Source organism: Pholcus phalangioides, unplaced genomic scaffold (genome assembly GCF_987345545.1).
Source record: "Pholcus phalangioides strain wild (caught in Gottingen) unplaced genomic scaffold, Ppha-v1.0 ptg000042l_1, whole genome shotgun sequence".
In the NCBI taxonomy this organism is placed as follows: Eukaryota; Metazoa; Arthropoda; class Arachnida; order Araneae; family Pholcidae; genus Pholcus; species Pholcus phalangioides.
In genome coordinates this window covers 12,952,654-12,967,862 of record NW_028301628.1, presented here as the reverse complement: position 1 = coordinate 12,967,862, position 15,209 = coordinate 12,952,654, and the positions used below count along the sequence as shown (strand labels likewise).

The window sequence follows — 15,209 nt, the reverse complement described above, 5'->3', positions numbered from 1 at the left end:
TACTTTAGCAACATTTCTCACCATGTCCAAACGAAATTCATACGCTTATTCAACTCTAAAAAAAATTGTGGTTTCACTCACAGATGTGCTTAAATCGTAAAAAATAAAGTCCCACTTTGGAAAAGCTACGGGCAGGTTCGAAAAAAATCGGCTGTTGAAGCTCGAAAATAGCGTTCTTTAAATCAACCTGAAGATTTTTTACAATGTTTCAGGGCATCCAGAAGAAGAAAAAAATGGAAATTACAAATTTACAAATGAAATAGTTTTCACGATCGTTTACGTTCTATACAAACGCTAATTGCAACAGCGAGGAAATTGACACATTAAGTGATTAAGTGATATTTTTATGTATGTGTTTTTTTTTTTCTTTTGTGAAACTTTCACAGAAAAAACTAGACTTTCAGAAAGTCTAGTTTTCTCACGAGCGCCATTATCATACGCGGTGCCCGGGGCGAAAATAATTTCGGGGCTCTACCCTGATTTTGTATATTTTGTGTCGGCATCCAAAGATTCATGCATAACCGTAGAATGTACACAAATGTTGAAAAATATCTATTTACCAATGAAAATTCAGAATTAATGAGAGGAAAAAAAATCCCAGAATCGATGAGGGAAAATTCAGAATCAACATTCAGAATTAATGAGAAAAAAGTCCATAATTGAGAGAGATCAAAATTCAGGGTTAATGACAGAAAAAAACCCAGAATTTATATCGATTCAGAATAAATGCGAAAAAATACCAAAGTTGAGGGCAATGCAGAATTATGAGACGAAAATATTCCAGAATCGATGAAAGAAAATACCTTAGAATTAATTAAAATGAGAGGAAAAATCCTCAGAATTGAAAATATGTTTGATATACGTATATATTTTTTTTCACTTTTATTATGATAAGTGCGGGGTCCGGTGCGACCGCACACTCCTAAGAATGGCTCTGCGTTTTATTGTATGGAATTGGAGTTGGACGATTCGAACTATTTTGCTGATTCCCTTGAGCTTCGAAATAACCAAGTTCGACTGTAAAAGATTGCAATATTTCATATACATGACCCTAAAAAAATACGTGGGGTCTTGGGGGCACCCCTAATTCTAGCTCTTTCAACAGCATAATCTAACCCGACATAAATATTGGTTATCGAAACACAACTTGATAACAAATACAGTAATAAATACTCACGTCGTCTATTTTCCGAGCGCCATTTTCATAGTTTTATTTAATTTCTGGGTGATATAAGCCGGATTGTGTGAAGCACGATTTCTCAGTCTCGTATCCAAGATATGTGTGTGTGTCACTGTGTTCCGGATTATTCCACACGTGAGATTATAAATACGATCATGTCAGTGACAAAACAGAATCGAGGATGCACTTATCACAGTAGCAGCAGCGTCAGGTGAGAGCTTCTTTGAAAAGTTCCCTACGTTTACTACGATTTGAGAAAAGAAAAAGTCTTCCTCCCCCCCCCCGCGGAAAAAGTTTTTTTGGTTGTGGCCCGGAGGGGATGCTATTTGGGAGGGTAAGGAATTCCAAGCGTTTGTAGACTGACTCCTTGTTGGTTGGCCGGCCTAGCTAGGCACTTCTTCATTTGGCAGGTGGAGGAAGGCACAATAACAAAAAAACAGAAAAATATTACTATATTATATACGACGCTGGTAGGGGAGAGAGAAAAGGGAGTCTCTCTTTGGAAGGATGGAGAAAAAAACTCGTTTTATGGTTTCAACTCGATGCCGTGTAAATTTCTGGTTTCAAGAGTTTTCCCCAAGACTGATCTCAAAAAATCCCTCGTTTTTCCCCATGCCTGTGAATTTTTGCAGCAAGGGGCAAACTTGATTTTACCACCTCACAAGTTTGAAATTCGATTATTTTATAACGGTGTTCTTTGTTCCCACTTAAAACTAACGTCCCCTAAATCATCTAGGTCCGGTCCTGAATTGGCTCACCCCAGGGCGTAGCCAGAAATTTATTTCGGATGGGGGAGCAACTGTAATTTAAAAAAAAAAGATACCAGAGTGAGAAAACAGTAGACTTGAGCATGTTATTCAAATATTCACTATATATCAGTCATTTTCCAATATTTCGGCGGGGGGGGGGCACCTCCTCGCTACGGTCTTGGCCAATACCCCCCATAGATAAGAGAAGAGCCTCTTATATATGGGGAGGTGTTGCCTTGACTCACATATACACACACACACACACACCAGGTGGAATGTCCAAGGCAGACATTTTCAACCTGTCTCTCGCGAGTACCACGGTGCTCCCTGAAGTGCCAAAAGTACTCGAAGTTCCTGTCTGATTTCGTGCTCGCGAGCACTTGATCAACGTTCCAATCACACCCTGTAAAAATTAAATTGCATTCAAGAATTGCAATTATGCCAATTTCAGGCGTACGTTTGCAAGTTGACCGAAAATTTTCATCAATTTTGAATTATTTCTTTTAGTAATTATGACTTTCCATCAATTCTGGAACTTTCTCTGTGAATAATTCGGAATTTTTATTAATCCTGAGTTTTTCCCCTTTAATTAATTCCTTCCTCTTTTCGTTCCTTCGCTTTTCATAAATTCAGGAATAATTTCTTTCAATTATTTCTCATTATAATTCGTCAATTATAAATTCATGAAAGAGTGGATCAACTTTGTCCAAGAATATTAAGAAGTCACCAACGAATAAGGCAAATACACGAAAAATACAGAAAATCCTAATACTCATTTTCCTAATGAGAAAAAATCCTAACGCATTTCGACGCCCATTTGTGTCGAAATGCATTAAGATTTTTTGTATTTTTCGTGTATTTGTCTTATTCGTTGGTGACTTCTTAATAAAATTATAAATTCTCATTTGATCCTAATTTTCATTAGTAATGAAATTATTTCTTTCATCAGTTTAAAATTTTCTTCAGGGTTCAGTTTTCGTCAATTCAAAATTTTCATTAAATTTTGTGTTAATTTACATTTTTTTAAATATTTATATTTTCCGGCATTCCTGTATATTTTGTGATAATGCGTGGATCTTCAGATGTCAATCCCCCTTCCCCATAAAAATGATGAAATCGGGGTGAAGAAGCCCCGTAATCATTTCCTCACCGGACCCTGCGTGTGATAAGGGCGGCCCCGTTGAAATTGAAAGAAGACCCGGGGAAAAACGTGAGAATATCTCTACCAATTATCCTTGCTAAGCAATGCAATAAAAAAAATACAGGTGATAGTCACCTGCACCTGCTAACGTGTCATCTTCTTAGAAATCGCTCCCCTGACCCTAGTCGTTGACTCATCATTTTAATTATGTTAACCTTATTATCTACGTCTTAGTAGATTAGTAGTACGCCCAAGGAAACAGTAGCGTACGCAGGTTCTTCTCAAGGGTGGGCGTTCGTCGTAAGGGTGGGGGAATTATTTCGGTTTCTACTCGGGTGCAAATGCAAAAAACTGTAAAAGAAACACGTTAATATCAGTGCGGGATATCATTGGGACTATTTTTGGGTCAGCCCACCAAAAATAGTATCCGCTCATTCGATTTTTCATTCAAATCTGAGGAACTACGAAAAGAAACTTTATCCACTTAACCGGTTTGTCATTTAATCCGGTATCCAGTTACTAAAGCCCGACTGCTCATCATCATCCTAGAGCCGCCCTCAACGGTGTGCGACCGGTTTGGCTGCGACGCGCTCACGGTAAGGGGAAGTGAAAAAAAAAATACACGTATACATTTAAAAAATAGTTAAATTAACTCTTTTTTTCCATCCAAATTAATAAGGCGGGGGAGGCACAAAAATAGATGTTTGCCACAGGTGGTTGGATGCATTTTTGTTTCTAGTTGTGGACGAAAAAGACCCAGAGACAAGAGACCCAAATCAAACAAGGAGGCCCATGTCAAATACTTTTAGTCGTGGATCCCCTAGAAATCTATGCGTCTGCCATGGCCTAAGGCAGCGTTTCTCAATCTTTCAGTATTTGCGACCCAATTTTCAATCATAATTTTCATCGCGCCCCCTTCCCCCTTCATGAAATTTTTGGAACTTTCATATGGAATATTACATTCAAATAATTTGCTGAAAATTACTTTTATCAACTTATTTTAAATCAAAATAAAACAATCTTTCCTCTGAGAAAGTCACGAAAATACTGAACAATATGGGATGTATTCTAATTATTAAATACATTGTGCAGTACTGAAAAAGCCCTATTTGAAGTGTATTATATCAGTGTAAATGCGAATTTTATTTTTTATTTTCTTATAATGCATTTTGTTTTGCTTTCCTTTCAGAGTAAAATAATCATTTTTTTAAATAATACATATTTCTTTCGATATGCTAGCGCCCCCCTTTCAGTACTATCGCGCCCCCCCAGGGGGCGCGCCCCACAGGTTGAGAATCGCTGGCCTAAGGACTCCCATTCATAGCAGCAGAAACTACAGCCCATCTAACCGCGAGAATGATCTTTAGCAATTTTTGCCCAATTATAACAATATTACTACTGTAGTAGGGCTGCCAGACGTCAACTTTTAGGATGACATGTTCTCCTTTTTGTTGTTTCAAGTGTCTTCCTAAATTTTAGAAAATTTGCCCTTTTGTCTTCCTTTTCAGGTCTCCGGAACTATTTATATTTTTTGCCCTGTGGAAAATTTTTTCACCCTGAAACATATATCTCTTTTGTTATTGTTTTTTTTTTCTCCCATTTTCACACGCTTCGACCAATCGCCGTAGAAATACTAAAACCCAAGTTGCCTCCAAGCAGGGCCGATGCTACCTAACCTCGACCCAGTTTGCTCCGGGATGGTAAGAAAAAGAAAGTATGGAAACACTCCTGGCAGAACAAAGCTGCAACATCCATTTCAAGAATACCATTGTCTGCTCAACAACAACTAATGCCGTATATTGAAGTGGGTGGGTGGGGGAGGGATTTTACCTCTTCCATAAATGAAATGAAAAAATAGGATGCAAACAACACTCAATGCTGATTGCTATGACAAAATCGCCGCCTGTGGCGAAACAAAAAAAGCAACGCTCCCGAAAGTGAAAGAAAAAATTTTCTGAGGGAAATAGAAAACCTCTCGCTTTGCTTCAGGCAAAGTAATAAAACTGTAAAAAATTCATCAAAAGCTAGGGGAGACGGAACGTCTTTTTTTCTTCTATTTTTAGTGGTCTTTTGGGAAAAATTACTGTGGTGGCGGTTTTTTGCTGTTAGTATTGATACCATCTGTTGAAGAAATTGTGAGGCGTTCTCCTTTCTTAAGGCGCGCATACACTAGCGCACGGATCATGCAATGAAAGCATTCGCAATTGGTTGTTCAGTAATTATTTTTCTTTTGTTCTAGGGAAAATATTTTTTCTCCACTTTAAAACACACACACATATATATACTTATACATATATATATATATATATTTCATTGATACGAATGTTTTTGTGTTTCCCCACACGCACACTGACTAAAAGCCGTTGAAATTCGCAGAATTTATTCTGTTTCTGCTTTTAGCGATTCTATTCTAACGTTTCGAACCATGTACCTTCACTCGTATATAGGGGTGCCGTAGATGAGACTTTAACAGCTTACACCACCTTCATCATCGCTCTGCGAATTAAATGCAGTAGTGCATTGAAACCATGGTTGGTATAAAAGAATAGGGATGATGACAATTCAAGAGTCATCTCACAATGTCTCTAAGATGGCGAGAAGTTTAGAAATGTATCTGGAAGTACATATTTACCCTGGGAATTAACAGCTATCTCCGCTGAAACTAATGATATCACATATTGATTTTAGTTGATGCTAACTAATTGTATTTGATAATATGATGTAATATGAACAAATGACACAATCAAAGTGACCATACGATGAGCAAGATGATGCTGGAGCTGGAGATGCAGCATGTTAATAGTGATGTAATTAATGCTGTATGAATATGATAATATAGATAAAAATAATATTGGCTAATAATGCTCAACTTGAGGTTAAATAGGGAATATATTATGTGTATGCCATGAAGTATTTACGCGTTGGGAAAAATTGTTGCGATCGGTTTTATTTGACAAATAGTGGCGCCATCTACTGAGAAAAATGGGCATAAATGACGTCACTAAGGATGCGTGCGGGGCGTCCTAGAACCCTTTTATACACGTATATGAAAGTGTCTTAGGGCGTACTCCTTTCTCAGTTTGCTGATCTGGTAACTGTACACAGTGGGAACCAATACACTTACATACACCTAGGGTTACCAGATTCAAAAAACTGAGAAAGGGGGACGCCAACCCGTACCCTTCACGACATCATTTTCCTCAGTTTTCGCAATCGATGGCAAAACTTTTCTTCCGAAAAAGGAAACCACACACCACAACCATAATAATTTTTCCCAACTGAAACAGAACCGCTATATATGGTAAGGAAATTTGATAAATCCGGTATTTTTCATAATCACCGGCTATTCTGCATAGTTACCAACCTTTTTTTGTAAGTTGAATAAATTTTGTTTTTCACATTTATCGGTGATTCTATGTAATTCCCCAAGTTTGGTAAATAGGATAAATCGCCAATAAATTATTCAAATTAACCGGAAATATTTCTCAAATTTCAGCCTAGGTTGATGGATTCGATCAGTGTTTAGTTACGTCTACAAATATTGATAAATGTGAAGAAAATATGCAATTTTATGTATTCTTCAATTTTATGCATTTGTGTGCATTAATAATGAAAAAGGTCAAAATTTGCAAATAATTTGTGTGTAAACTGGGCTCTAGTTATGAAAAATGATATTCGAACTCGTTATTCAGTCTACACACGTTGGTCTTTTCCTAGTATTGTGTGATCCAAATGGTAATTCATTTCTATTAGGGTTACTAGACGTTCTCACGGGGACCCGAACCCCGGGCAGAGACTAATTTTCCTTTCCTGAAACATCGATATCGCCTCACTCAGCCAGTTTTCCTTATCTGCCGTATACTGTATATACATATATTGAGTATATGTGTTCTTTGCTTTAACACGCGGAAAAAGTTGAAATGACGAGACCTTCCCTTTCGTTCCCCTTTTTAGGTTTACTGAATTATTATTTTTTTTTCACTTTGAAACACGTATCTCTTCATTCACATGAGTGTTTTTGTGGCTTTCTTCCATTGACCAATAGCCGTCGAAGTTCCCGGAATTTTTTCTGCTTTTGCTTTTCATTTAGCGGTTCTTGTTTTAGTTGGGAAAAATTACTGTCGCGAATGGTTTTATTGGTCAGAATAGTAGCGCTATCTGTTGCGAAAATTGAGAAAACTGACATCACTAAAAAAATGCTCGCAGGCGTCCGCTTCAGTTTTCGAATCTGTAACCCTACTCCAATTCTTGCTTTCCTGAGATTGAGTAAAAAACCCGGAAACGTTAATCTCTAAATAGTTCACATTCTGGAATTGAATCTATAGCCGCGTTCACATGTGCAATAAAACATTGGTTATGTGGGTTGAACGGAAGTGCTTGATTCAAGATGGCTGACGAAGGAGCTTGCAGTAGTTTTTGCGGCGCTAAGGATTATGGGAGAGAAGGTCGGTGTCGACCACCTATCCACCCCAAGAAAGATGGACTTTTTTTGATGAGCTTTCCTCCCACCTTTTTTTTCAGGGTAAAAGTTGCCATGCTGGTAATTATCACCAAAGCGACCCCCAATCTTGCACATGTGAACGGGGCTCATAAGTGATATCAGTGATGGTAACCTCTTCCAGCAAAATTTTCCCTTTGACTAAATTTTTCCCCACGCATTCCGCAAAATGTGCTGTCATCTAGCGGGAAAAATATGTAACCAAGTATTTTGCAATAGAAAAGTATTGCACTGCATTAATTTCTATTTTGTTTTCAAAAAATTATTTTGTTTGATGAACTCGCAAAATTTCAGACAAATGCTACGAAATTTCCCACTTGCGCAAATTTTGGCCAATTTTTCCCACGAATATGGGAAATTTCCCATGAGTTACCATCACTGAGTGATATAAAAAAAATCGTTGGTGCTCCCATCTGTTCAAAAACATATAACCTAAAATCTGATCAGACAAACAAAATTATCACATTTTCCGAGACGTAATGCTGCCATCTATTGTGCAGAACAGAAACTGATTTGTGGGGCTTCCACACTCAACATTCCGTCCGCACTCAACAAGGTCTTATTTCCTTTTGTGTGAATACATTTCTCTGTTTCGTTGTATATTTTTATGTGATTTTATGAAATAAAAATTTCTTATTGGGTTTTAATCTGCTATCTGTTGCGCACATTGGATCTAGTTTTCGGCCAATCCATCATGATGTAGGGCCGCCCTTGTCATAAGACGCGGGGCTCAGTGTAAAAATAACGGCAGGGCCAGTGAAGTCATGACATCTTCAGGGGCTCCCATATAAATACTTGGAATCCGTTTTGTCCAGATTAGTATATTTTTTGGGGGGAGAAAAGCATCTTCCGAAAATTCGGCAATCGCATATAATGAAAGAAATGGTTGCAGAATCGATGAAAAAATTCAGATTTAATACAATAAATAATTCCAGAATTGATGAAAGCTCAGTTCTGGAATTATTTATTGTATTTCCAACACTGGTAACCACACTGGTTACCAGCGCGGGCAAAAAATTGACGGTGTATGTAGGGTTAACATCCGTCCTCCTTTAAGAGAACATGCCCTCCTTTTTGGTGTTATTTCAAGCGTCCTCCTACGTTTTAGAAAGTTCGTCCTTTGTTCCTGCTTTCAAGAATTCCGGAATCATTCCCTTGTTTATTCAAGGTAATTTTTTTTTAACTCTGAAACATATATCTCTTCATTGGCATGAGTGTTTATGCGTGTGTGTTTTTCCTCGGCACATTTTTACATCCTTTGAATAACGCCATCGAAATTCTCAGATGAATCCAAGTTGCCTCCAAGCAGGGCAGATGCTCTTCTAACCACGGTCCAGCTTGTCCCTGGATAACTATATAGTCGGGAGAAAACTGCTCTGAAAGAAGAAAATCCCAGTATTCATTTTTTTTAGAATACCATTGTTCGCTCACCAACAGCAGATGCTGCGCACTAGAGGGGGGGGGGGTTACCTATCCCATTCAAATATAGAGAAAATAGTACGCAAATAACACAACTCTCAATGCTGATTCCTCTGGCAACAAAAATAACACTCACAAAAGATCTTTTGAGGGTATAAAAACCTTCTCCTTGCTCCAGGCGAAGTAATGAAACTGACCAGACGGTGCACACATTTCATTAAAAGGGAGGGGAGACGGATCATTATCGGTTTTTTCTTTTTTGCTACAATTCATGATGTTTTTGTTATACGTGTCAAAATATCGAGACGTTTCAAGTCCAAGACTTGTGTAGCTTTTTGGCCGTCATAATCCTTTCCTCTTGGTCTGAAATTCTCAAAGAAAATTAACCAATGGACGGCAACATTAAATAAGCTTGACAACTGTAGGAGCGACGTATTACTTTTTGCAGATTATGGCAGCTTTACTTCACAAAAATCGACTATATCATAGGTTCTCAATCTTTGGAAGTCCACGGAACGGTTGAGTGATTTTTATTGAGTGAAAGGCGTGGTCAGAAACACGACTAAAGCGGGCAAAACTAAACGATGAATCACTCACGGCCCGGTTTGACTGATGTTTGGGACCCGATACCGAGCCGCGGCCCGGTGGTTGAGAAACAACGTACTATATCATTAATATTTGTCCCTCTGTTCGTTGACACCTTATCGGGGAAAGTCGAATCAAAAGTTGAATTCCAAATTCGACTCTGTCTACGCAGCGAGTAATTCGCGCTATAAGGAGTATTTTCACTACTATTTTCTTTGCTACTCATGAAGGAACTTCATATAGTTCCGAAACGCGTCTAGCCGCGGTTCCTTTTTGCAATTTTGGGTCTACACACGTTAGTCGTTCTCAAGTATAGTAACCCTAAATCAGAGTGCTCAATCCCAGGATCTATTTCATGATCGATTGACATTGATGTACTGGTATTAGACACAACATATAGCATTGTACAAATAATTTGTTCTCTTCTCACGGAAGGTTCGAGTCCAAAGCCTGCTAATTTGTCTGGGAGGGGGGGGGGGGGAGCTCGCGAATGTCCAATAGTTCTTTAAGCCTACAATGCTATTTAGTAATGGGTGCTGTAAATAAATTATTATAATTGAACAAATACACCATAGTTTTCTAATTAGTAGACCTATCACACCGTAAAATATTCTACAATATTGTTGGAAATAATGTGGTTTTATAAAAAACAATTTCTTCAATGAAATTTTCCAAACTACAGAAAAATCGAATCTGCCCAGAAGGGGGGCCCCTTCAAAACCATAATCAGAGGGACCTAAAACGATGTGGCCCTTGTCAATTGTTCGAATTTACGCTTGGAAAAAATCAGGCATTTGCCCAAGCAGCACTTGCAGATTATAATTGCACCTGATCCCATTATCGTGGAGTGCCAGTCTGCACTGAGAAGACATCCGGTTCGTGTCTGGCTGGTCCATACGTTAAGATGGTCCAGGGGTAATTTTCTGAAAAAAATTACGCAATCTCTTTCTTCAATTCAGAAAAGAATCCCGATGTGTGAAACATTACAAAATACGTAATACAGTCAAACCTCGTTAATGAGTCACTCTTGGGAGAGCAAAAATATGACTTGATAAGCGGAGTGACTCGTTAAACGGAGTAAGCCATAGCTGTGCCAATTCCTGCATGAAGATAGTTGGGACTTCCAAAAAAGTGATCCGGTAAGCGGCGGACGTGTTAACCAGGTGACGTACTAACGAGGTTTGACTGTAATTAATGAACACTATCCATTGAAAAGTACCATTTTATATAAAACTGCGCACATATTAAAAGTGGTTCTGTTATGGTTGGAAAACAATATTGTTGTTCATTGTTGGTGTAATGGCGCCATCTGCTATAAATATATATGTAAGAAGCATAGCCGAAAGTGGTGTTCATGCGTCCTCATGACCAAGTTTAGGAATTTCTGGTGACATATTGAGTTCGTGAATAATGAATGATATCGACATTTCGGAATCTGCTGCCACCTGTGAAATATAAAAAATAGTGGATGTTCGCGCTTATTTTAAGTATAGAAGAGTTGATCCACTTTGCCCAACAATATTTAGAAGACACCAACGAATAAGGCAAATACACAAAAAATAATAAAAGTCCTAATGCATTTCAACACCAATGGGTGCCGTCTTCAGAGGAAAAATTTTACCACTAGTTTCGCTGACCGAGTTTCCCATTTGGGTTGAATACCAAATCTTCACGCTCGGTTGCTCAGCGCTTTTGCGTTCAGAGAAACAACAGGACTGCGCAGGTAAAAAAATGATAAGAACGTGCTTGCCTCCTATCTCGTAAAAAAAGTTAAAGGACCCATTTCATGCAGCAATAAAAGTTCTTCTTTTCTCGCGAGCAACTCGGTGCTCACCAAGGGTCCCCCACATCTTAAAGACGGCCTTCCTAGACAGATCTTTGGTGTCTGTCCTCTATTGTGAATTTAAAGTGCAAAAAAAAAAAAGTAATAAGACTTGTTCCAGGGCCACCGTGCTAGAGCTCTGTTAGTCCTACCTTTGTGGGGGTCATGGTGCTCACTTAACACTTCAATCGTCGAAGACGCGTCGACGCGTCATGAAAATTCTTTCGAAAACGGGCAAGGACGTGTTGACGCGACCACAAAATTCTCTCGAAAATTCGTCAGACAGGGGCGTAGCCAGAAATTTCGTTCGTGGGGGGGGGGGGGGCACTTTCATTTCGGGGGGACGGGACCAAAGTGAATGATGCTTTCGCCATCTACCACTCTTTATGAAAATGTGAAATATTCTTAATGACATCTTTATTTTCCATCTTTTCTAGGAATAATGGAAACGAAGAAAAACCTTTCCCTAGTTTATGAACACCTGAACTAACATTCCTTTAGATAAGTCCTTTAGTAGACCCCCTCAAACCTTTCTAAGACCTCTGCAGACCGCTCCCACGTCCTGCCCTACTTATGTGTGGAAGGCGGGGGGGGGGGGGAGATGTCGGCAAAATTCAGTGGCGTCGGAGCTGTAGGTGCTTGAACACTCACGGTAAGTTTTAGAACCGGTCAGAGCACCCCCATAATTTATTCAAAAATCAAAATTTCATACATGAAACTCAAGATGAGCCGGTACCCACAGGATGGAAACACTTCCGAGGCCACTGACTAAACTAGAGGATCTCAAACTTTCGGTTTTCAATTTAAAATGACCCTCCATTAAGAGAAAACATGGCAACAACATTTAAAATTCACGCACAATACGTTCAGTAAACACATTATACATAATTTACTATTTAATTTCAGGATACTTGCACTAGTAATTAACTTGATTTTGTATTCATGATTATTTTTGTGTGTGTTTGAATTTATACATGTGTGTGTGTGTGTGTGTGTATATATATTAAATTTATTTTTTCGACATGAAATGTTTGTATCAGTTTTTGATTAATTTCTACGATCATAACCCCAGTATTGGTAGCCATTTGCCTCTTGGGTAGTGTTATTTTTCAGAATGTAACTGTTATTTAATAAAATAAATTGAAATTACTATTTCTCTCTCTCTTTGTTTCAAATCGAGCACACTCCGATCCATCGCCATGAGCAATTTATTGCCAAATGAGTTTTGCCGGAAATGTGAGTGTGTGTACCTAAGTCTGAGTGCGTATATAGTGTTGTGTCTGATTTTAGAACTGCCATCTATATTTCAGAAGTGAGGTGTGTCATGATTGAATATTTGTCCCGCATTTGTACCGATATAGGCTTGTTGCGAGGTTCTGTGGCGAGACTTAATGACGGGAAGATCGGCTCGCTTTAACAAAGAAACACAAAACATAACGGACCGAGCACAATCAGGCTCTGTCGCTTAAACGATATAAGCTCATTGCCCCCCCCCCCGGAGGGTGTGGTCACACCGGAGAAAATTCTGACGTGCAAGAAGGAAAAAAATATATTATTTGAGGTCCCTAAAGGACCCCTTAGTTATGTATGTGCATTCATACATAATTTAAAAAAAAACGTGTGTGATGTCAGACACATAATGAAGATAATCAGTGCATACAATCAGTTTGGGAGCGCCCTATTATAGGGTACCTATAGGACCCTTATACAATATGCATTCAAATACGAGATTCAAAGTAGCATGTACAAGTATAAATAGAGACTGCACAAGAAAAATGAAATAAATCGAGGGCCCTGGTGTGTGACCTAAACGACCCCAAGTCAAGTTCATTCATGTACAAGTACAAGAAGCATGTGCAAAGTCAGGCATATGCAAAAATAGCCGGGTCGTACAATGATTTTGCGGGGGGAAAGGGGGGGGGGGTTGGCGCTATTGAAGTTTGGAACCCCAGAAAATCAACCTCAATGAACTCGAACTCGAGTTCTACGCAATGCGAGTTTATCACTATAACGACCACCACAGCGGCTGGGGCAATTACCTACTTACTGCTTCTGTGTTTGTAAGAGAGATGACAGCACTTCTCGAACACATGACACGCATCTCTTAACAATCATTTCAACGTTAAGTACACCTACACAGGAAATTCCAGTAAACTCCCATTCGTTAGAAATTTAAATTTGCAATTTCAATTCATTTTTATTAAATAACAGTTACATTCCCAAAAATAACATTACCTAAGAGGCAAATGGCTACCAATACTGGGGTTATATAATCACAAGAAAATCAATAACTGATACAAACTTTTCATGGGGGAAAAAAAAAAAATATATATATATATATATATATATATTATATATATATATAAATTCTCTATCATTAGCTTATATAGATCACATTCTTATCCTGTCAAGCAATTTATTGAAGAGCTTGAAATCATGATAAAAAATAACAAATGCAGAGATGTACTAATAATAGGCGACATAAATATTGATATTCTAAACAATGCCCCAGGTATACATTGTGACTATCAGGACATGTTAACTTATCATGGTTTTACACCCTTAATCATGAATACAACTAGACCTCTCTCGCAAACCTGCATTGATCATATCTTTATTCGAAACTCTAATAAAATTAATGAAATTTCATCATATATTTACAATACAGAAATAACAGATCATTTTTCTATTATTTGCAAATTAAACTTCAATTATCATGCTTTAAAATCAGATGATAAGGTGGAGAAATACATTAGAAAAACGGATTTTATAACACTAACATCTTACTTAGAAAACTATAATTTTGTTTTTAAGAGCCACACCCCTGGACTCATCTTTGATGAATTTATGTTAAAACTACAAACTCTAATACACAATCATTCTAAATACTACCATAAAACTCCTAACAAGAAATCCTACAAACCTTGGATAAATTCAAACCTAGCCCACTTAATCCAGATTAAACAAAAATTATATTTAAAAACTAAAAAATATCCATACCATATAATGTTCATGCATGCTTACAAAAATGTTGCAAAGCTTGTCAAAGACAAAATAAAAATGGCTAAGCAAAACTGTTACACAGTACAATTTTTAAATTGCCACACGTCAACTGAACGCTGGAAACTAACGAATAAAATACTAGGATCCGACTTCAAAAATCGCATACTACCCACTGAAACAAATTTACGCCTCCTTGCTAATAACTTTAACTCTCATTTCATAAATATCACACAACAATGGTACAAAATAACTTTCTACAATTCGTATGTTCCAATGAAAACTCTATTTTTCTTGCTCTAACAGATATTGGTGAAATTACAAAAATTGTAAGGTCCTTGCGCGATTCGGCTACTTGTTTTGATATCATATCAGGCTTTAAAAAGTCTTCCTACCTGTACATTAGAACTTCTTACAGATCTTATAAATAATTGTATTGAAAATGGGGAATATCCTAAGTCTCTCAAATCAGCAGTTGTGATCCCTATTTACAAAAATGGAGATTTAAATTGTTTGTATAACTATAGACCTATTTCTATCTTATCTCAAACATCTAAATTTTTTGAAACAGTTATTAAATCCAGAATTTACTGTTTTTTATCTACTAGTAATTTTTTTCGAAAAATCAACATGGTTTTTTACCTGTCAGTAATACAGAAACTGCTTTATTGACATTCACTGAATTTGTTTATAAGAATATAGTTCATTCTAAAAAAACAATAGGAGTATTTCTAGACATCAAGAAAGCATTTGACAGTGTTAATCATAGTATACTACTCTCGAAATTATATGCTTACGGAATTAGAGGAAATGCA

The 15,209-nt window shown here is 37.6% G+C and overlaps 1 protein-coding gene across 1 annotated transcript in view; it reads right to left on the bottom strand.

Annotated features, from left to right (window-relative positions):
- Nucleotides 1–1,424, bottom strand: part of LOC149064494 (uncharacterized) — an 87,676-nt gene extending 86,252 nt beyond the window's left edge. The window contains exon 1 of the mRNA XM_089254708.1: nt 1,178–1,424. The gene's annotated coding sequence lies outside the window, so the exon portion shown is untranslated. The remainder of the gene's footprint in view (nt 1–1,177) is intronic.
- Between the last annotated feature and the right edge of the window lie 13,785 nt (nt 1,425–15,209).